Source organism: Euprymna scolopes, chromosome 30 (assembly GCF_053919585.1).
Source record: "Euprymna scolopes isolate OS-2025 chromosome 30, ASM5391958v1, whole genome shotgun sequence".
In the NCBI taxonomy this organism is placed as follows: Eukaryota; Metazoa; Mollusca; class Cephalopoda; order Sepiida; family Sepiolidae; genus Euprymna; species Euprymna scolopes.
In genome coordinates, this window is record NC_136511.1 from 47,293,823 (window position 1) to 47,316,322 (window position 22,500).

General features: G+C 33.1%; 1 protein-coding gene and 1 non-coding gene across 2 annotated transcripts in view; both read right to left on the reverse strand.

Annotated features, from left to right (window-relative positions):
- Positions 1–22,500, reverse strand: part of LOC145254794 (BDNF/NT-3 growth factors receptor-like) — a 677,849-nt gene that overhangs the window by 454,639 nt on the left and 200,710 nt on the right. The window lies entirely within an intron of this gene.
- On the reverse strand, positions 10,304–10,376 carry Trnar-ccg (transfer RNA arginine (anticodon CCG)). Its single transcript has one exon. It is a non-coding gene; the product is annotated as a tRNA-Arg (tRNA).

Sequence of the window (22,500 nt, forward strand, 5' to 3'; positions counted from 1 at the left end):
ATTCATTTAATATTAAGGTGAATAAACATTAAAGAAAACGTGAACAAAATAATGAATTATTTTGGTTTTTATTTAATTATCACTTTTATCTTTCACGAGGAGAAATATTACTTTTATGATGGAAAGTGAATATTTAATGATATTTAAAATGTATAATTACGTCATCCAACTTCCGGCGGTGTATCTAAATGTTCTTTTTCGCAAAAATTAATAAGGAGATCAAAAGATACCGTCGTAAAAACCGTCTTGGACATGGGAAGATAGAACATGTAGACATGATATAACGCGAATAATTAAGTTATTCATTTTGATTTAAAACACACAAAAAAAAACAAAGAAAAAACGTACGCATATAAAATTATAGAAATACTAGACTACCCGTCCGGTCAGTATGTTATATTAGCTATGGAATTCATGTATGAGCGTGACACTTGTGACGTAAAGAAAATAGTTTTTTTTTTATACATATCAGAAACATTTCTATGAAAGTATATTAAAATGAAAAACCACGGACGGATCACTACAGCAAGAAAAACATCCTCCCTATTCGTGTAAAGTTACCTATTTTTTCGAATAATCGCTCCAAAATCGAAAATTAAACATGACTTTCCTACGAATCGAACGCCGACGAAAGTCATTTAGCAGCAAAAACGCACATGAACCTACCGATGAGAAATATAAGAATGAAAAACCCATATTGGAATCCTTTAACCAAGTTATAGAAACTTAAAATCCCCCCCCCCCAAAAAATTAATAAAACCTGAAGCAAAAAAATAAAACCTAAATAAATAAAATAAAACTAATATTGAAACAGATTAGTAAATGTGTCAACAAATTCACCGTTCTCACACAACTATTTTGTATCTAGAAATGTAAACAAAAAATAAAAGGAAGAAGAAGGAAGGAGTAGTAGTCTTGGCATTACTACAATTGTTCTTATGTTTGTCAACGGGTTAAAGTAGTTTAGTTGTAAGAAAATAGCGACAGTATAGTTGTAATAAGGAATAGTTGCAACCCCCCCACTCTTCACATGTTAAATAATAATTTCGAAATAATAACGTTAATATTTCAGTGCGTAGGTCCAAATCTGCAAAAGAAACGATTTGTGTTTATTTGATTACGTTGTTATGGGTTAATGTTTATGCGTGCATGCACAACCGGATGCCGTAAACCGGAAAGTGGGTTACATCACTCGTCGTTATAAGGTCATTTGAGTTTTATAATTTTATAGATTAGAAATCGTCTTTGCAATTTTCCTCGTAAATTTTCGGAAAAAAAACGTTTCCTCTACGGAGACATTTTAATTTTCTGTATTTATATTTTGACTGTGGCGTTTCTTGTTTGAAATCCTACCCTTAATATTAAAACATAACAACTTCTAACTGAAATAAAGGAATGAGGAAGTTTTGGAGAATTATTTTTAGCGATTCCAATTTAGGTGAAAAATTAGAAACTTAGATAGTATAGTATGATCACTTAAAAACTTAGTATAGCATGATCATTTAGAAACTTAGTAAAGCATGATCACTTAAAAATCTAATGTAAACAACTTCCTGTTGAGCTGTTCCTTTAAATAATCAAACCTTATTCAAGTTCCACCATTACTGATCATGTCGTCTCACCATCTACCTAACACTTAACTATTATCCTGCTATGAACTCCGGGCCTTGTTTAGCGGTGAGCCGTCAAGTAAAAAAAATGTGAAGCGGAGAAAAAAAAAACAAAAAGACCACAAAAAAAAACAACAACACACAGTGGCACAGAATTATAACGGAACGGAAAGAGGTGAAGCAATGTTCAATGTCTGTGTTGTGTTTATAAAAGCAATGTTCAATGTCTGTGTTGTGTTTATAAAAAAATCTAGGGTCGAAGATTTTAAACAGAAAAATAGCAATGTTTGGTTTTGGATAGCCATTCTTCACGTTTGTTGATAAAAGTGAGTTTTAAATATTGCTATTTATTGTTACAATATATAGTTATATTGTTCTTACAATTTAAAATTTACGTAATCTTTTTTTTTTTGATACATTTTTTTTTAAATTCTAAGTTGAGAAATCTTCCTTTAATCTCAATTTATCGTAGCTGAAAAGAATCGAAAGCGGGAATGGAGAATGTTAGGGGAAGCAAATTGTGTCTTTGACACTATATCGGTGCTGCATATTTTCAAAATCCTCACCTTAAAATAAAAATTAAAAAAATGTATTAAGTTTTCATTTTAGTTCAACCTGTCCTTGTATAGAACAGTAAAACTAACCATCCTGTACTGTATCGTTGATTTGTCCTTGGACCATCTCATCAGCACTGAGGTAAGAAAAAGATCACTGAGACGGGCTATCGATGCTCTAACCCCCTCAATGTTAGTTTCAAACAGAAGAATGGCTTTTAATAAAACTAGTGTTTATGTCTGAGATCTGAGTGCTACTACTCGCAAATTTCGAGTTCGTTTGGACCTTCAACATCTTGGAGTAAATATAGGCTGCATTCAGGAAATCCACTTAAATCCAGACAACTATGTGTATACGGTGCCTAGGAATTTCCATATCTATTCAATATATTTCGATTTTCGCTCGAGGTGAGTTTCCTGGCTTATAAAGCCATCTTGAGATGCATCTTGCAGCTATTGCTTCATGGACCCGAAAGGAAGTCTGTGCGTTCTAAATATTTCCATAACAGATAAAATGTTTAGTATTCAGGAGTGATTAAACTTTCAGGAAACAGCTTGTGAGAGTCAAGCCTCTACAGAAAAAATCATGACTAAGAACTATGTCTATGAAATCCCATGTAAATGTGGAAGACTATACAGAGGTAAAACGTTTCGTCCGTTGAAAGTACGGTTAGAAGAACATCGAAAAGCCGTAGTACGTGGAGAGAATGAAAAGTCAGGTATAGCTGACCATATCTGGAAAGTAAATGGAAACCATCTACCATTATGGGATGAAGTAAAAACTATAGACAGAGAAGAACGGCGGAGAGTAAGACGACTGAAAGAAGCAGCACATATGCTTGGGAATAACCAACTGCTAAGTAGACCTAGTATAAAATTCAATACGATATGGGAACCAGTAATTATAAACAATAGATAATATATACAATTAATAAGTAAAAGCATTAATATATACAAGTAATAAGTATAGAGATAGATATACATTAATATATAGTAATAATTAGTAATAATTAGTAATAATTTGTAATAAATGGTGATATTTACAAATAGAAATTAAAATAGGTTTAAGGCTCCTAAAATGTGTATTAGAGCTGACCGCAAGGACCCGTCGCGCAGTGGTTAGAGTACTGGGGAAAAATCAATTGAACGATGCGCGTGCATGGGACTACGGAAAGCGTTTTGCCACGTTATGGTGGTTTCAAAAGTAAAACATACTATTTTTAACCCCAAAATGTTGAAGAGCTACGAAGACTGAAATGATACCATAACACGAACGACCATTTTTGTCTCAGAATTTACTTTTATACAAAACCACAAATATTCTAAATGCACTTTTTTTTTCAGGAATTCAATGACACACGCCCATGACAGTGGTTGCTTTCTTAGAATCGTACACCAAAGAAAAGTAACTTTTAGGCCGTAAATGCACAAGTTCACTCAACATAACAATGCAATTTATAATCCTCTTTGATGCAATCGGGATTGATAAAAGCAGAAGGAATTACTTTTTGAAAACCCCCTAGCATATATATGTATATATACTATAGATAGGCGGAGAGCACATACAGCGCCTAGAATTCCCAAATGGTCACCAATCTAGTACTAACCAGGCTCAACGTTGCTTAAATTTGCTGATCTGATGAGAACCGGTATGTCAACGCAATTATACCGTCTAAAACCGTATAAAACCGTCTAAAACCGTCTAAAACCGTATAAAATCCCGTAAAAAAATTCCATAAAAAATCCAATCATTTGAGGCCCCGTGGTTGAGATAGAGTTTGAAAATATGGAGAGAGGCAGCAGACAAACTCACATAGTGAGTTTTAGAAATAAGATTAGCGGAGCAGGCGAGGCACTCGGCTTGCTCGGGTGTAAAATACTCTTAAATTTGATATTTTAATTTGTCCAGAGTTTGTATACATTATTGTAGAGTCCTGATTTCAAAAGTTAAAAAATAAAAATTATTTGGTTACCATCAGCTGGAATCGAAACGGAAAGTAAAATTATATAATTCAAAGCTGGTGACGTTACCACTGTACAAACGCAACATGCATATGAACTGAATTTAAAAAAATTAGATGAATGTACAAAATGTATAACGATTTTTTCAATTTTGATCCGTTTTTGATCCTTTAAAAACTATTTTAACCGGCTAAAAACTCTTAGAGAACGGTCCATAAAAATCCTATCATTTGAGCCCCTAGCGCCGCTCTGCGACTTCTAGTTTCGGATCTAAGAGATAGTTCGAAATTATGGAGACAGACAGACAGACCGAATAGTGTCTTTTATATATTAGATTTCTAATATTATTAGTTATAAATGAATACGCAAAGTTAGACATAGCCCGTATTATTTGAATTATGCTGATTACCTATCTTATCTTGCGGACAATATCTAGAACATTTCGGTGTATTTCGTGAAACTCTGGAATCTTTCTGTCGAACTCGGAAATGCGCAGAGAATTCTAAAAATGAACCCTTTATTTAATTCACGGGGGTAGCATGTTCTCGTCCCGTTGGCTATGACTAGGTAAAAGTCACTAAGTAATTCCCAATTATATATTGAGTACCACCTGCACTAAGCATTGAACCTTCTAGCTCCAGAAAAGTGAAACTTTCAACTGAATTTTATCATGTACTTCACCCACTGCGCCAACAGTCTATTTGAATCATTAGTCCTCATTATTGGAAATATTCGTAACAAGACTTTTAAGGAAATTTGCATAAGTGACTTTATTACCCACTATTACTTGCGGAGAGGTTATATATAAATACTAAAAAGAAACCTCCTGGTCGACAGAGCTAAAAAAAAAAAGAACGAGCGGAGCTCAAAACAAAATTTACTGAAAGGAATAAAAACACTTCGCCTAACTTCTGTTTCCTAATTTTCTTCAACAAAAAGAACATCTCCAAGACAACCATTTTGGAAACTGCCAATCCTCAAACCGACATAAGTATTACCTTTTATTGTATTTGTTATTATAATTGAATATAATTTTTTTATTTTATTTTATTTTTTTATTTTTCTTCCTTTGAAGATTGTAATGCCGGATATGGGGCAGCCAAACCAGCTGCCAACATTGCCTCGCTTTTTTATTGAAACCAACCGAGAGCTCTTTTTAGTATCCTCGCTGTTCCCTTAAGTGCAATTGTCTGAATCTCTTTTGCACTTGGTTCACCAGGAATATTAGTTAGGTAGGACTTCAGGTTCTTCTTCATAAGTCCTGTGGCACCTATGATAACTGGTATGTCGATATCCCCTTTAGGTTCCAGTTTCTTTTCATATCATACATGAGACCTTGGTATTTGGTCTGTTTCTCTCTTTCAGCTCTGTTAAGACCGCCATCATTAGGAACACTCACTTCAATCAAGGTTGCAACTCTCTCTGACTTATTCCATATAACTATGTCAGGTTTCACAGCAGCATTTTCAAGGTAGGTGGCTGTAGGGATTACATGGTCGTAATGTATGGTATATAAATCATTTCCAACTGTTTTTTCAGGTTGATGTTCCCAGGACTTGCTGCTATACTGGATGTTTAATTTTTTACAGATGATCCAGTGGAGGTACTTGCATACTCCATCATGTCTCGCTGTATAGTAGCCGTCCCCTAGAAGAACTTTGCAACTTGATATCAGATGACCAACACTTTCCAATTCTGTTTCGGAATGCAATAACTTGTTAGTTTTTAATTGCCTCTGTCTAAAAAAAATGAAAGGTTGTTCTGCTACAAAGATGGTTCTTTTCTATAAACCAAAAAAAAAAGAGTGTTAGAAATAACTAACTCAAAAAACAATATGCAAAGGTCATTCCAAAAATATTTCTATTGTTAACTGAAAATGTTGAAGAGCTACAAAGACAGAGATGGTAAAATTAAACGAGATATCATTTGTACCCCTGGATTAACTTTTCTACATATTCACCTACATTCACAATGCAATCATGAACGATGCTTGTGCATGGACATCCGGAGCATGCTTTCTTATACGAGGGCTATTCTAAAAGTAAAGTCTCCTATTTTTTTTAACTCAAAAGGTTTAGAGCTACAACAATTGGAGTTGTACTATTAAAAGACCTTTTCTGTTCCAGAATTTGTTTCTATGCATAGACAACATTATTTTCAATGCACTTTTGTAAGGTATTCAGTGACACACATTCCCGCTTCTAACGTACGTCCATGATAGAGGTTGCTTACTTAGAGTTTACTCTGTTAATATCTGCAACAGAGAGATGAAAATTTCAGGCCATGAATGCATTAATTCAGTCATCATAACAATACAATTTGAAATTTCCTTTCATTTATTTGAGTGGAATAAAAATAGGAGGAATTGCTTTTGAACGCCCATCTGTGTTTGGAATTAATTTGAACAAGTCATTGGTAATATCAAACCGGAACCGTTACACATTTAGCCAATCATGTGCCTTCTGTTCCTATTGTAGCCATGCGCATGCGCATAGGTATACACGCGCGGTTATCGTAAATCATTTTAAAGTAGATTTCTTTTTCAGAAGAAAAATCATAGAAAAGTTGTATAATAGTTAGAAAAAATCTTCTTTATTTCAAATCCCATTTAATTAACGTCTATTATTCCATGATAATGATCTGTTGAATTTGAACAACTCTTTACTTAACATGAAACATATATTCGAATAAATGAAAAATCTTTATTCAACAATAAAAAAACAAAAAACAAAAAACTCGGATCAAATAAGAAACACGAATATTGCATTGAATCCGGTTCTTCATAATATCGATAGAATTCTGAATTCCACTTTAGTCGCAAATCTTTTATCTGTAATTCATAATTAATATTGCATTATTTGGATTATAAATACGGCATGATCACGTTGACACACCGATTCTCATCAGATCACCGAGGTTAAGCATCGTTGAGCCTGGTAAATTCTAAAATGAGTAACTATTTGGGAATACAATGTACTAGGTGTGTTTTCCGCTTATATCAACAATATTTCCATTCGCCCTGGACTTCTCATTGCAAATTTAATTAGGCTGTGCCGATTCAGGGGAGATGCCAAGTACGTCCAAGGATGGAATACTGTTGCCATATCTGGACAGGAGCTGCTAAAAACAGTCTATCCTGCCTTGACAGAGTACAAAATAGACTTCGTGGCTTAGTGGAGGATGTCCTTTTCTCTTCCCTGCAACCTCTCTCCCACAGAAGAAACGTTGCGAGCCTATCCTTGTTTTATCGTTATTTCCATGGCAGGTGCTCGTCTGAACTCCAATCTCTGTCCCCCCTCGCCAATCTTTCACGAAAAACACCTGTCTAGCTGAATCCACTGTGAGAAATTTCCTCCACTCTATATCTGTGCCTAAATCAAAACGCGGATTCCATGAACAAAGCTTCTTTCTTAGAACTGCACGCCTGTGGAACTCTGTTCCGTCTGCCTGCTTCCAACCGGACTACAACTTGGATATCTTCAAGTCCAATGTTAACAAATTCCTAATGAACCGCCCCCTTAAGTAAACACTTCATCAAATCTTCACACTAACGTAATGTACTTGCAATAACCCTTATCCCTGAGTGGCTTCCGGGCCTTGATAAGTGGTGATCACTGTGTAAAAAAAAACGTGGTGGCGGAATGTGCAACCATTGCTCCACAAGTACACGCACGGGCACTCTTACAGAGGATATCCATTGTCTTTCGAGACAGAAAGGAGTTCATTCATTTGAATTATTCGGACTAGTTTTTTACCTTAAGTGTAATTCACATAACGTTTAAGCCGTCGTAACCTCCGATGTTCTTCAAGTGTACCTTTCGAACCCGGGGAATTTTTCTCTCAAATTCGGGAATCATTTATTCGAAAATAACATTTTGAACTTAATGGTAGCTTGGAAGAATTGAATTTGTGCAAAAGCATCGAACACAAAATAAACAAATATATGACGTATACAAAAGAGCCTTAGTTTGTTTTGGAACTCATAATATTGCCAAAAAGGTAGTATATTCATGGTTGTATATATATATATATATATATATATATATATATATATATATATATATATATAAGATGGAAGAAATGAGGAGGCATGTATTTGGAAATCCTTTTACCCAAATACGATGTTCAGCATGTTAAAAATATACCTTTTATTGTAAAAATCTAATGGATAAACATCTGAAGAAGTTGATGGGGACATGATATTTTTATGGAAACATAAATCGTAAAATTGCCTACTCATCAATGAAACAGCTGTAATGGAAAATATCCAGGAAATAAACGAATGTTATAAAAAGAAAACGTGAGTGTTTGAATTTTCAACAAAATTTTACACTATATATATATATATATATATATATATATATATATATATATAATTATTTTTTTAAAAAGAAAACGTGAGTCTTTGAATTTTCAACAACAACATCTTACACTATATATATATATATATATATATATATATATATATATATTGGTAGCCAAATTGAATATTGAAATGCTCATATCTGTGGTTATATGGGTCAAAACTACAAATAATTTGCAGGCTTTTTGAAGATTCTAATACTATTCTTTGGTTCAAATTGTATAACAATAGGTAAAAAAGAACCTAAATTTTTAAACCAATAAAATATGCCAAAATTTGTCTACATTTGTACATATAGTGTCCTGGCAGGTCAACTTCAGTTTTGTCTTCTTAAGGGGTAGTGGCTCCAAAAAGAAAGTTCGCGGTTAACATTTTCCAAAAACCGCAAATTTAGGCCAAATTGAATGTAACTATTTAAACAACCTATACCTCATTTGATTCGCCTTTTATTCCTCTATAATTTTATCTGTTCATATTTGAGTTTTAATTAAAATATCCTACTGTTCATCCCAATTAAAAAAATTATATATATATATATATATATATATATATATATACATATATCAAAGAGAAATAATCCACTTTACAGAAAATGAAATTCAAAACATGGGGTTAGAATGAACGATCCTGTGCTGATTTCTTTTAATAAACAAATATTAATTGGCCGAAATGTAAAACAATTACTAGAAGATGGGGATAACAATGAGAATTCCAATAAATTAAATAATATATAGAACTAGCTGAGAGACCCGGCGTTGCCCGGGATTGGATGATAATCAACGAATATTTCACATTCTTATTATTTCTGTTGCCATCGAAATACGTGAAATCGCCGAGAAGAATAAATGGATAAAAAATTCGATATAGTGTCAACATTTTCCTCGTTATATTATCAGTTTGTGTTTACTCAACAATATCAAAACCGTATATTATCATTGGTTAATGGCAGTTTACTTGTTTTTGTTTGTAAATGTTTTAAAGATTTTCATAACTCGGTGTATATATTCATTGCGAATTTTTCTATCATCTTGGTACGCTAATTTGAACCTTTCGCTTCTATGTCAAAGTAATTGTATTTTTCCTGCTGTTCTAATGTTATATATAGTCGGGGTTTAAAACGTCGGTAGATATATTTGGGCTTGTGTGTGTATATATAACTGTATATTAATCTCTGGTACTACCATCAACGTGTGTATAATATTTAAGAGAGTATACATAAGACATGCAGATTGCAAAACATTGAAGGAGGCAATGCCATCTTGTCCGATAGGTTCCATTCAGCCGGCTCTTGGTTCACCTGTTTGAACCATCGGACCTGGAACTTCTCCGAAGAAAAATACCAACACAGAAATTATCGATGAAATAATATTTACACCAGTAGTCTCTTTCTTCTTGAAGCTGCAAGCACCGCTGTTATTCATATTTCCAGTCTGTTGAATTCGACCCGCCTCCTGGTCGTTCGGAGAAACCAAACTTCTCTTGTCAGCGCCCCAAATCCAACCTTTTTACTAATGGAATCTCCACGTTTCATTCTCAGATACACGTCATCTTAAATAACCTCTACGTCAGAGTACGTGGGACTCTAGATGATAGACTATTTTTAAATTATTATTAGTACTGGCGGCTGCGCCGCGTCGGCAAACACAACGCCGAATCAAACACAAAAGTGAGTACACACAACATCGTCTAACCATCAACGCTTACCTTGTGAACTCGGAGTATGGGAAATCCCCATACATACCCCCCCCCAAATACCCTAACTAACGGTAAGGATAATGAGTAAACGTTGGATAAAATGATGGTTAAAATTATTACGAACTTGCCAGGATTCGAACCTGGAATCTTCTGATCCGGAGTCAGACGCGTTATCCATTGCGCCACAAGTCCTGTCCGTGTGCCATGAGATGTTACCACGACCGTATACAAACAGTGCTAAATTCTGTTGACATGGGCAGATAACTTTTTCGACAAGTTTATGAAATGGCCCCCAAACCCCTATTTCGAGCTTTTTGTGTTACTCGGCGTTGTTCGTTACGAGCCATACATAGATAAAGACAATCTAGGGACTCACACCTTTCAGGGGGGAAAAGAATGTTTCAATTCGGTGCATCCGTTCGAAAGTTTTATTGGTATATAGACACACACATAAATAAACATTTAGAATTTTTATTAATAATATAGATCAAATCTTTCTAAAACCCATTTTGTTTATACTATTTCTTTAAACATTATCTTTCTGGTTTATATTTATATAAAAATTTATTTCAACTAGAATTTCGTTTCAAACAACTAATGTATCCTACGCTTGCAAAGTTATCAGCATCGCCCGGCATTGCTTACGCTACATTAAATTATCTTCATCAGCCTGTAATTATCTACTATAATAATTAAATACCCACCGACACTAGTGTTTTATCCTTTCGGGAATCATCAGTGCAGGTGTTATATTATAAACCCTTTTTAAGAATTCAAAACATAACAATCATTGGTGTAAGCAACAGTCCGTTTTTTATTTCTGTTGTTCTTGCTTATGGTAAATAGAGAGAGAGAGAGAGAGAGAGAGAGAGAGAGAGAGAGAGAGAGAGAGATAGAGAGAAAGTGGGGGAGCGACAGAGAGAATTATCGTGGCGTCCACTCGGTTGACAATCAAATCTCCAACTGCAATCTTTTTCCTTCTGTCACTTTTTCCTGTCAATCTTTTCAAAACATCCACATAACCAGATTCCTTTCTGCTACATTTTCCAAAACAAAAAAAAAAGTTTGTTTATATTTGTGAGAAATATTGAAACAATTCCCATTTAGTTTGTCAATTTCTGACATTTCATCGGCAGACGCGTGCCACATTTTAATTCATGAACATACATATATGTATATACACCTTTACACATATATATATACTAGCATGTCAACCCGGCTTAGACCGGGTCATTCGTGTAACACAGAGTGTAACGACTAACACCAGTCGACCGATTCGAACCCGGTTACAAAAGCGATTTCTGACTCCATTAGCAAGGACCAAATCCATTCGGCCATCGTTAAACGCGAGAAATACTGTTGAAATTTAAACATTTATTTTTAAATGTTTTTTAACGTCTGTGAGAATGATCTAATCATTATATTATGATCTGACCGACTTTATTACAACTGAAAATGCTCAACGATAAGAAACATATATATATATATATATATATATACATGTGTGTGTGTGTATGTGTGTGTGTTTGTGTGTATATATGTGCATGTTTATATATTTATTTACGTGCGTGCCCGTGCATGCATATATGTAAGTGTATGCATATGTACATGTAGATGCCTGTATATACGTATGAGTGTTTATCTCTAAGTGTATATGGATGTATACCTCCACATATATCTATATGTGTGAGCATATATACAAGTATGCAAGCGTACGCATCTGTGTGTAGCTTTGCATATGCATACACATATATGTATGTATGAGCTTGTATTCATATATGTATACGTGTATATGTATATCTGCTTATGTATGTATGTGTAATTTGTACATATTTATATCTTAGTATGTGTTTTTCAGCATGTATTTGTGTGTGTATGTATATATATATATATATATATATACGTATATATTAAAACTGTACTGATATACAGAAATCCAAAGGCAACGTAAACCAACACGTTAATCTTTCTTAAGCATGGTCCTGAATGGGTTAAAGAGTCACTTACGAAATCACGTACGTGTAATTGACGACATTAGAAAAAAACGTAACCAGATCGTTATTATTTCTGAAGAAACAGCGAATCGGCATATGTATGTTTGTTTTTATGCGTGCGAGTTTGTGCATATGTGTTTATGTATGTGTGCGTGTGATCGTGTGTGTGTAGTGAGGTCCTTTTCGCGGCTTAATTACTAGACGATGTGTTCTTGGAACTGTTTTTGACAGAGCTAACTGATTTTGGCCAGAAGACACATCAATCAACTCATAAAAAGAAGACGAAAATATTAGTAGGTTGAGACAATCCTTTACATGCGTTGCAAGACATTGCAGGGGGTAAGAACTGGCTATTGCGAAGAATTTCTTCTTGCTGGATGTTTAATCACATCATCTTTATTTCTCAACCATGTGTTGCCTTCGGGTTTCATCAGTTTCATTTCTTTACCTTGTTCCTACACAAATGTAAGTTTATATATATATATATATATATATATATATATATATATATATATTCTGTCAAGAATTGTAAATGTTAACTGAATCAAAGGAATAAATTATAAGATTGTCAATATCATGAAAATTGGAATATAGTTTTTGTCATTTATTCACTATATATATATATATATATATATATATATATATATATATATATATATATATGATGTGTGTTAATCCTGACACCCTGCACTGATGATTCCCGAAAGGATGAAACAGTAGTATCTTTAGTATTTGGTATTTAATAATTATATATATATATATATGTATATATATGTATATATATATATATTAATTTATAAAATATATATGGCGATTAAGCTACACTGAATATTCGGCGTTTCATCCACTATAGGATTCGTCAGGCTTATGCGCGAATTCTGTGGTTGTTTCTCGTTTTTATTATATGTTGAGGATTTTAATTAGCCAATCAGCTTTCTAGTATCCACCGCACCCCTTCCTATCAGCCAATGGGCATGCATTTTGTCGAACAAAGGATCTGTTTTAGATCTAGGTTAGTGGTTTAAGGCAGACGATTTTCCTCATTTCTGCTCTTATATATATATATATATATATATATATATATATATAAATATACATATGTGTACACACAGACATGCACACATACATACATACATATATATATATATATATATAGCGTAGTTTATCAAGCAACAATATTTGCGAAAGAAAAACCCGAATAACAAGAAATATTACGTAGGCATGACTTCCTTAGATTTCAAAACCCGATACTATAACCACAAAAGTACATTCCAAAATAAAAAAAAAAACACCGTATAAAAACAACATTAGCGAATAAATACTGGGAAATCAAAAAAAGCGGACATTCGCCGGTAGTCGAATGGAAAATAATAAGACAAGCTACCACGTGCAGACATTTAGACGACCCATGTAAATTATGCCTTCATGAAAAATTTGCTATGCTGTACTTTAAAGAACCCCAAAATCTATTAAACTGTAGACGAGAAATAGCAAACAACTGTGTTCACAAAATAAAACTTACTCTAGGATAGCGATACAAAATAGCTTTAAAACTAACAAAAACAATATAAAACAAACAAATAAATAAATTAAATAAACATGAATATACATAAACAACCACACACACACACACACACACATACATATATATATGTATGTGTGCATGTATGTGTGTACACATATGTATATTTATATATAAAAAAGAGCAGAAATGATGAAAATCGTCTGCCTTAAACCACTAACCTAGATCTAAAACAGATCCTTTGTTCGATAAAATGCATGCCCATTGGCCGATAGGAAGGGGCGCGGTGAATACTAGAAAGCTGATTGACTAACTAAAATCCTCAACATATATAAAAACGAGAAACAACCACAGAATTCGCGCATAAGCCTGACGAATCCTATAGTGGATGAAACGCCGAATATTCAGTGTAGCATAATCGCAATATATATTTTATAAATTACTAACTAGCTCTACCTACGTATTGAGCACTTTCGAAGTAAATACTTAAAGTTTACGCATAAATCTATACTTTCGTATATTAATTTTATGTGAGTAAATGAAATAGTTGTATATATATAATATATATATAATATATTATATATATTTAAACACACACACACACACACACACATATATATATATATATATATATATATATATATGTATGTATACTGTTATTAAAACTTATGCCCAGAATCCTTACTCTGCTTTTCATCAAATCTGTTATATGATTTTGATTTCAGAAAATATCTAAAGTTTAAGACTTAAGGTTACATATTCTGAAGACATTCAAATTCAAATAGTCTTGCTTAATTGGGACTGATGAGTGAAAAACAATGACGCAAATCTAAAATATTTGAAGTTTCAAATGAGATGTTATAAAAAAAAGGTTTTTAAATTATTTCTTAAAAAGTGAAATTCAGGAACCATTATTTGTTGATACAAACATCAGGTAATGTGCATTTTAATCCCACAATGCGTTACAGGGATGAAACGTGGATAGTTATGTGTAGCTTAATTGACATATATTTTCATTACTTACTTCCTAGAACTACTAATGTATTGAGTATTATTGATTTAAATATTGCAAATCGATACATAAAATATATACTCTCATAGCATTTTATGTAGACACAGGAAATTATATATATACTAGCCTGGGTGCCCGGCGTTGCCCGGGTATTTGGAGGTGTATGTTGAGCAAAAAAAAAAAAAAGAAGCGGTCAATTTTATTAACTTTGACCCCTATTATGCCCCCTTAAAATTTATTGTTTTGAGCTCAAATCAAGTTATTAAGTTAGATCCGTGTCTAAGTAACTTATATCTAAAATTTCAAGTGTTTAGACCCAAAATTGTCGGCGGAGTTTGATAGAGTTCTCAAAGGTCAAATCGTTGAACTTTGACTCCTTGTCAGCCAAATTTCTGGCCGAAACCCGATCACATCGATTTTCCCAAATCTCAGTACTCTGTATATCAAATTTCGAGTATGTACGCTTAAAATTGACAGAGTTATTGCGTAGGGAAATGGACACACACACAGACACAGGGATACACAGACACACAGACATACACTTTCACTTTTATATATATATATATATATATGTATATGTTTGTTATATATATATATATATATATATATAGATAGATAGATGTTGCTATATACGCACACACACACACACACACACACACACACATATATATATATATATATGTTTGTTTTGGTTTTAGCGATATGTTTTGAAATGAATTCAATTATTTACGAAAGTGCATTTTTATCTTAATGCGAGTTGGGAATATTTTTCCCTTTTACCCAATTTGGTACCCCCACATGGGGAGCGGTATATATATATATATATATATATATATATATATATATATATATATATATATTATTTTAAAAATATAATTAATATAGCGTATTTATTCTTAAACCCCTGTCATGAAGATAGTGATAAAGCAGAGATAAAGCTTCACGTCTCTTCTGTGAGAAAAAGGTAGAAAGAGGAAAGGATATTTTCCTCTAGATTCAAAAGACGGTCTTTGCCGTGGCAGGAACGGCTGTTCTGATCAGCCCTTTCCCAGGTGTGGCAACAATATTCCATCTATTTTTTTTTTTTTGGGGGGGGGTCTTTTAAAGATAGAAGATTTAATCGAGAGTAAGAACTAACTTCATATAAAAAGAAATTTCACACTAGCTAAAACAAAACTTTACACACAAATAATTTATTACGCATAACATCCGGTCTTTTACTAGCAAGTCACCCGGCGTTGCCTGGTCGTAAAATACACATAAATATTATATTTTAATTAATAAGGGTCGATCCTTGGACCACTATTATTCCTGACATTCATCAATGACGTCCCCGATAATATTGAGTCCGAGATGGTATATTTGCTGATGATACAACGCTGTAAAACATGCATGAGGGAAGAATGGATGGACACAAATCCAAGAGAATTTCTGAATCATTAGAAAATGACCTCCAGACCGTAGTTGAAGAGGGACATAAATGGATGGTGACATTTAATGCTAGTAAGACTCAGCTTTTCTCCTGTAACAATTACAAAATACCTCTCTAACTACCGATATCCATGACAATTAACCCTAACCCTAGCCCTAGCCCTACTTGAGAATTCTTCCTTCTAACTACTCAGCTTAACATTCACAGGAAATATGAACGGGAACAAATGCATTGAGGACATTGCGAAGGCTGCTGCAAAAAAGGTGGAATCCTTCTATCGTGCTAGGAAATCGCTCACACCTGAGAGTATCCTGTACCTTTATAAGTCCACCATTTGTCTATGAAGATTACTGTTGCCAAATTTGGGCTGGTGCATCTACTAATAGTCTCCCCGTCTTGGATTGGATAGTCTCTCCCCCTTGAATCTACCAATAGCCTCTCCCTCTTTTGTTTGCAATCTTGAGACCAGACGTTGCCCGGGATTGAATGATGATCAACGAATATTTAACACTCATATATTTTTTATTGTTATCGAAATTCGTGAGGGCAGCAACTTAGTCCAAAATACATGTTATTTTATATTGCCCTCTAGAAAACCTACTGTTTCTTTTATAAAATTATTTTATATAAACTTCTTTCCAATTAACGAAAAAGAAGACATTAAGAAATGTACGTCCGGGGCTTGAACCTTATAGACGTCAGGCAAAAAAAACAAAAAAAAAAAAAACAAAAAAAACCCCCAAAACACGTAAATTTTCAAGTCTTATAAAATTATTTGCAATTAATAAAAAAAATTAAGAAATTTACGTGCGGAGTTTGAAACTAAAGACCACGTTATACAAAAAAAACAAAAAAAAACACACTTACCAACTTAACCAAAGTAGAATTTTCACGGTCTGTTGTTCTGTCATTGTTGCTAAGCGGCAACATGAAAAAATGGCTTTGTCGATAATAAATTAAAATAACGGTTTCGATAATTGATTATCGGTAATTATCAGGTGGGGTATTCCGAAAAAAAACTTAACTAAGATCACTCCAAGACTTATACACTGAAGTTCTGTTAATTTTAAAGAAAATCTGTTCAACCGTTTCCGAGTCTCTAAGGAAAGAATTCACATGCACACACAAAGGTGAATTAATATAATTGAACATAGATAGATAGCTAGATAGATACTAGCAGCGAAGATCGACGTTGCTCGGGATTGAATAATAATCAACAAATGTTCCAATATTTAATATACTTTTATTGTCATCGAAATCAATAAAATTGCCCATTTTTCAATCAAATCTATCGATCGCCTGCTCTAGTTAGGAACCCACTGCAGTGCACTGGGAGAAATCTCCCCGCAGTGATTTAATCCACAACCCATTGTAGTCCACATTGCACTGTAAAGAACACTGTTAATTTTCTGAAATTATTTTTATAGAAGGACTTCAGTTAAAATTTAAAATGCCAAAATCAAGTACAATAGTTCAATTGTGCTATGTACACAAGCGTTCATTTTGAACGCGCGCGTGTCTTATTAAAAACGCCCTTGTTGATTTTATATGCTGGGACCTTCTGCTCATGCGACGATGAAATTCTTAAATATATTTCTGATGTTAAGTTGTATAAGACTTAACTTTGGTTAATATATATATATATATATATATATATATATATATATATATATATATATATATATATATATATATACACTAATAGTACCCGTTAATCTGCGGTAGCATGTCCCCCCCACGCACGTGAAAATTACAGTACAACTGTTGTTGTTGTTGCCCAACCCCCAATCTCCTTATGTTAAGAACAGCTTTCGGAATAGACATCCCCAACTTCGTAATGTTAAGAACAGCTTTTGGAATGGACACTCCAAACCTCTCTATGTTTAGAACGGCTTACGGAATAGACCCCCTATTTTGTGAGTGGTTGTTGGGTTGTTACAAAATGTGTCCGAAATGTAACTTTGATAATCAGTGTCAGGATTCCCACGCGCAAATACTATAAACGAACAACACAGTTTGGTGGTGGCGGCAAGGTATGGTACCGGGCATGTTCAGGATATGGTTTAGAGTATGGTATTTTTGTTGGCAAGACTGATGGTTAGGTGGCAAAATACTCTTGAACACTCTATCACTAAAAAGAACTAAATTCCTGTAGTCACCAGCACGTTAACATGTAAACATGTAAACGGTATTTCAGAAAGTGGCAGTTTTAAGTAAGCAAAAAATGAAACAATATAATAGAAAATTTTCTTAAAATAATAAACAATTACTATTTATTTTAAACAATACATACAGACTTTTTGTTTATATAAATAGAACACTTATAATGCGTAACAATGTAAACCTTTTTTAAATTTTAATGTTAGAAAACGGAAACGGAAACAGAATTTTTTATAATTTTGCAAGAAATATTGTTTGCAGACATTTTGCAATATATCTATCTATCTATCTATCCATCTATATATCTATAAAAGTGAACGTGTCAGTGTATTTGTCTGTGTACATTTTTAACTCTGTCAATTTTTAGTCTACAGACTCGAAATTTGATATACAGGTTACTGAGATTTCGGAAAATCGATGTGATCGGTTTTCGGCCAGAAATTTGGCTGCTAAAGGGTTAAAGTTCAACGATTTGACCTTTGAGAACTCTACCAAACTCCTCCGACAATTTTGGGTCTAAACACTGGAAATTTCAGATATTGGTTCCTTGGACATGGATCTAACTTAATAACTTGATTTGAGCCCAAAGCAACACATGTTAAGAGGTCATAACAGGGGTCAAATTGAAAGAAATTGAACTTCTGCGGTCTCTACCAAATTACTCACACAATTTCTGGTCTAAACATTTGATATTTTAGATAAAGAGTATTCAGAGATAGGGCAAGCTTTTTAATCGGTTTGAGTCGAAAATTTGAGTTACCAATATATGTATGTATGTATGTATGTTTGCATGTCTGCCTAAAACTTTCAACAAAGTCGACAGTATCGTTTTGAAGTACGACCGTTCAGAGGACAAATATCGAAAAATTGGCTAAAAACATTAATATCTTCACCTTCAACTGACCACTTTTCTACAGGGGGAGGGAGTCGCTCTTTTCGCCGATATTTTCGAAAGTCATCCTCTTCTTTCGATTGTCTAGCCTTAATTAAAACCTACGTCACTTCCCGTTTGGCGGTGCTCGTAACAGCAAAGACGTCAGGTTTTTCCCGTTCTTTTCCTCTTTTGCGATACGGGTTCGAGCCTGCCTTCCTACTACCGTATTTTTTTTTTTGCTCAACATACACCTGCAAACACCCGGACAACGCTGGGCTGCTAGTATATTCATAAAAGGAAATAAAATTTGTGGATATTAGGCATAAACGATTTATGTCAGGGGTGTGAGTTCCGTTATAGAAGCGTTGATTTAATTTGAATAAAATAAAATATGCATCAGATGCGTTTGAAAGCCTAATACCAACGCAATATTACGAAAATAAAAACATCTGTTACTTGTTTGAAAGTAATGATTTTATATATTTAAATTATTAATTTCAAACAGGTAAAATATTTGTTTATTTTCGTAATATTGCGTTGTAATTTGGCTTTCAAGAGCATCTGATTCATATTTTATTTCATACAATTTATTATGTTTTGTGAGCTATTTTCACGTAAAAATAAAACCCAAACATTTAATATTAGTTATAAGGGTTCAATAGACGCAAAAACATTTTTCAATGTATATACCCAAAAGAAAATACAATTTGAGAAATTAAGAGAAACAATTTGCCTTCAAAAATAAATACAAAAATGTAATAACAGTTATCACCCGTGCGAGCCATGAGATTTTTTTTTTTTAAATAAGCAACCCTCTAAAAAATATAAATAGCAGCGAGTACCCGTGCGGGCGGCAAAGAAAAGAATAAATGGCCACAGTAGACAGGCTTGAACGTGTAACGCTAAGAAGAAAAAGAGATTAAAAAGGAGAAACGCCTTAGCCAACTGGTATACGACGAACTTGCGACATTACGACCCTCAAAATAACGCCTTCAAATGTTTGCCGTTTAGTTGTACAAATATCCTCAAACTATGCAATCACTAAAGGGGACTCGTTCGGTCGGCACCGGTGACTCAATTAATGTAAACAGAAGTTCATCTACTGTAAAATAAAACGAGCATTTTATTTTTATTATTCAATGTTTTTAAAATGTAAATTATAAAACCAAACACATTTAATCATTGTAAAACTTTATACTGCATTATTTCTTTTCAAAAACAATATCTACTGTAAAATAAACTAACATTTTATTTTTTATTAATCAATGTATTTAATTTTAAATGATAAAATATAGCAGTTTCAAGGCTTCCAAATCATCCAAAATTAATGTAGTAATTGCGTAATCGTATTTTTTAAAAATATTTTGCGTATTAAGAATAAATTTTAGTCAATTGTATGTTAAGAAAAAAAAGAAAGGTTTATTTAGATGTTTGAAAGGAAAAAGAAATCAAAAGTTTTAGGCAGATTAAAGACTTCCAAATCATACAAAAGCTAGGTCTCTTATTTAACAATCATGTACTCGCTTGTTTTACATTTTTTAATCAGTGCATAAATAAAAAATGTTAGTCAATCGTAATTAAAAAAAAAGATTTATCTACTTTTTAGGAAAGAAGGAAAAATAATGCCTGTCAGTATGTGACGATCTGTCGGAAAACAGTATTGCGGTGTATCTAAACACAAAATATGCAGCCTGTTAGCGTAGGTGTATGAGACAAGTTTACATGTACGGTATATTTAATGTAAAAGTGTAAGTAGTGTTGTTTTATGAATACGATGCGTGATATATATGTATATATCCTAGCGTGGATAAAACGCGAAATATTCTGTGTAGCTTGATTTCCATATATATTTTTATAACTTACTACCTAGCTCTACCTAGGTACTGAGCACTGTTGAAGTAAATACTTAAAGTTTACTTTACCCATAAAATTATACTTTCGTATATTAATTATGTGATTAAATGAAGTATATATATATATATATATATATATATATATATATGTATGTATATATGTATATATATACTGTGGTTATGTGTATTAAAATGCTTTAGAACATAGTTCATATATATATATTTGTGTGTGTGTGTGTGTGTGTGTGTGTGTGTGTGTGTGTGTGTGTGTGCGTAATAATCCAAGCGGTTGTAAACATTAATTAATTCCAGATGTGATGATGGCTTCTTAATATTGCGGAACAAATAATTTTTCACGGAAAAAGGTTCAAAAAACAAATTTACAAAGAAGCCATTTTCACATCTGAGATTTGTTCGTGTTTACCGATCAACCACACGCGCTCTCTCTCTCTCTCTCTCTCTCTGCTCACATATATGTATATTTTGTATATACATATACACGTATACACACACACGCATATATATATATATATATATATATATATATATATATATGTGTGTGTGTGTGTGTGTGTGTGTGTGTGTGTGTGTAATATGTACATATGCATAGAAGTTTATGGACGCTGGATGCATGAAAACGATGCTGGAAAACTGGGAATTTGTTTTTTGGGCTCTAAAAAAAAATTGTCAGATTTCCAACACCCTTCCTTGTTATTTTGCTACAGTTTGTAACCAAGACAGTTTGAAATATCATTAAATATAAAAACACATCTTTTTTATGCTTCATCATGCATAACCGTGAAATTACTACTCTAGAGAATACGTTGAATAAGATATATATATATATATATATATATATATATATATATATATATATATAAGTGTGTTTGTGTGTGCATGCATATACATGCATAACCGATATGTGTGTGTTTTATATATCTTTTGTTATAAATACTTAATTATAGACATATATATTTATTATTATTATTATTATTATTATTATTATTATTATTATTATTATTATTATTTATCTCACATTGAAATGGAACATGTTTTCCTGTAAGTAGAAAAGTGGTTGCATGTCTTTTTCCAATAGCATTTATATGCCATAATAGAAAATTAGGCTTAACCTCAATCAAACGGAAGAATATACCAGTTAAATAGAGCTCGATGTGCCTTCAATAAGTTCTAGAGACTTTCGTATGGACACTTTCATTAACAGTACACGCATGAATATCTAGTCCCCATTTGACATAATCTCCTTCAACTGCAATGCAATTCTTGTACCGTTCCAACAACTTCTGGAAAACATCATGGAAGTCAATTGTCTCATAACGACCGCTTGTAAGGTTTAGTTTGAGCTTAGGGAATAACCAAAGGTCACAGGGAGCAAAGTGTTGGCAATAGGGAGGGTGAGGAACTGTGTTGATACCCAACTTGGCCAAATAGTTCGTGACCAGGATGAAGTT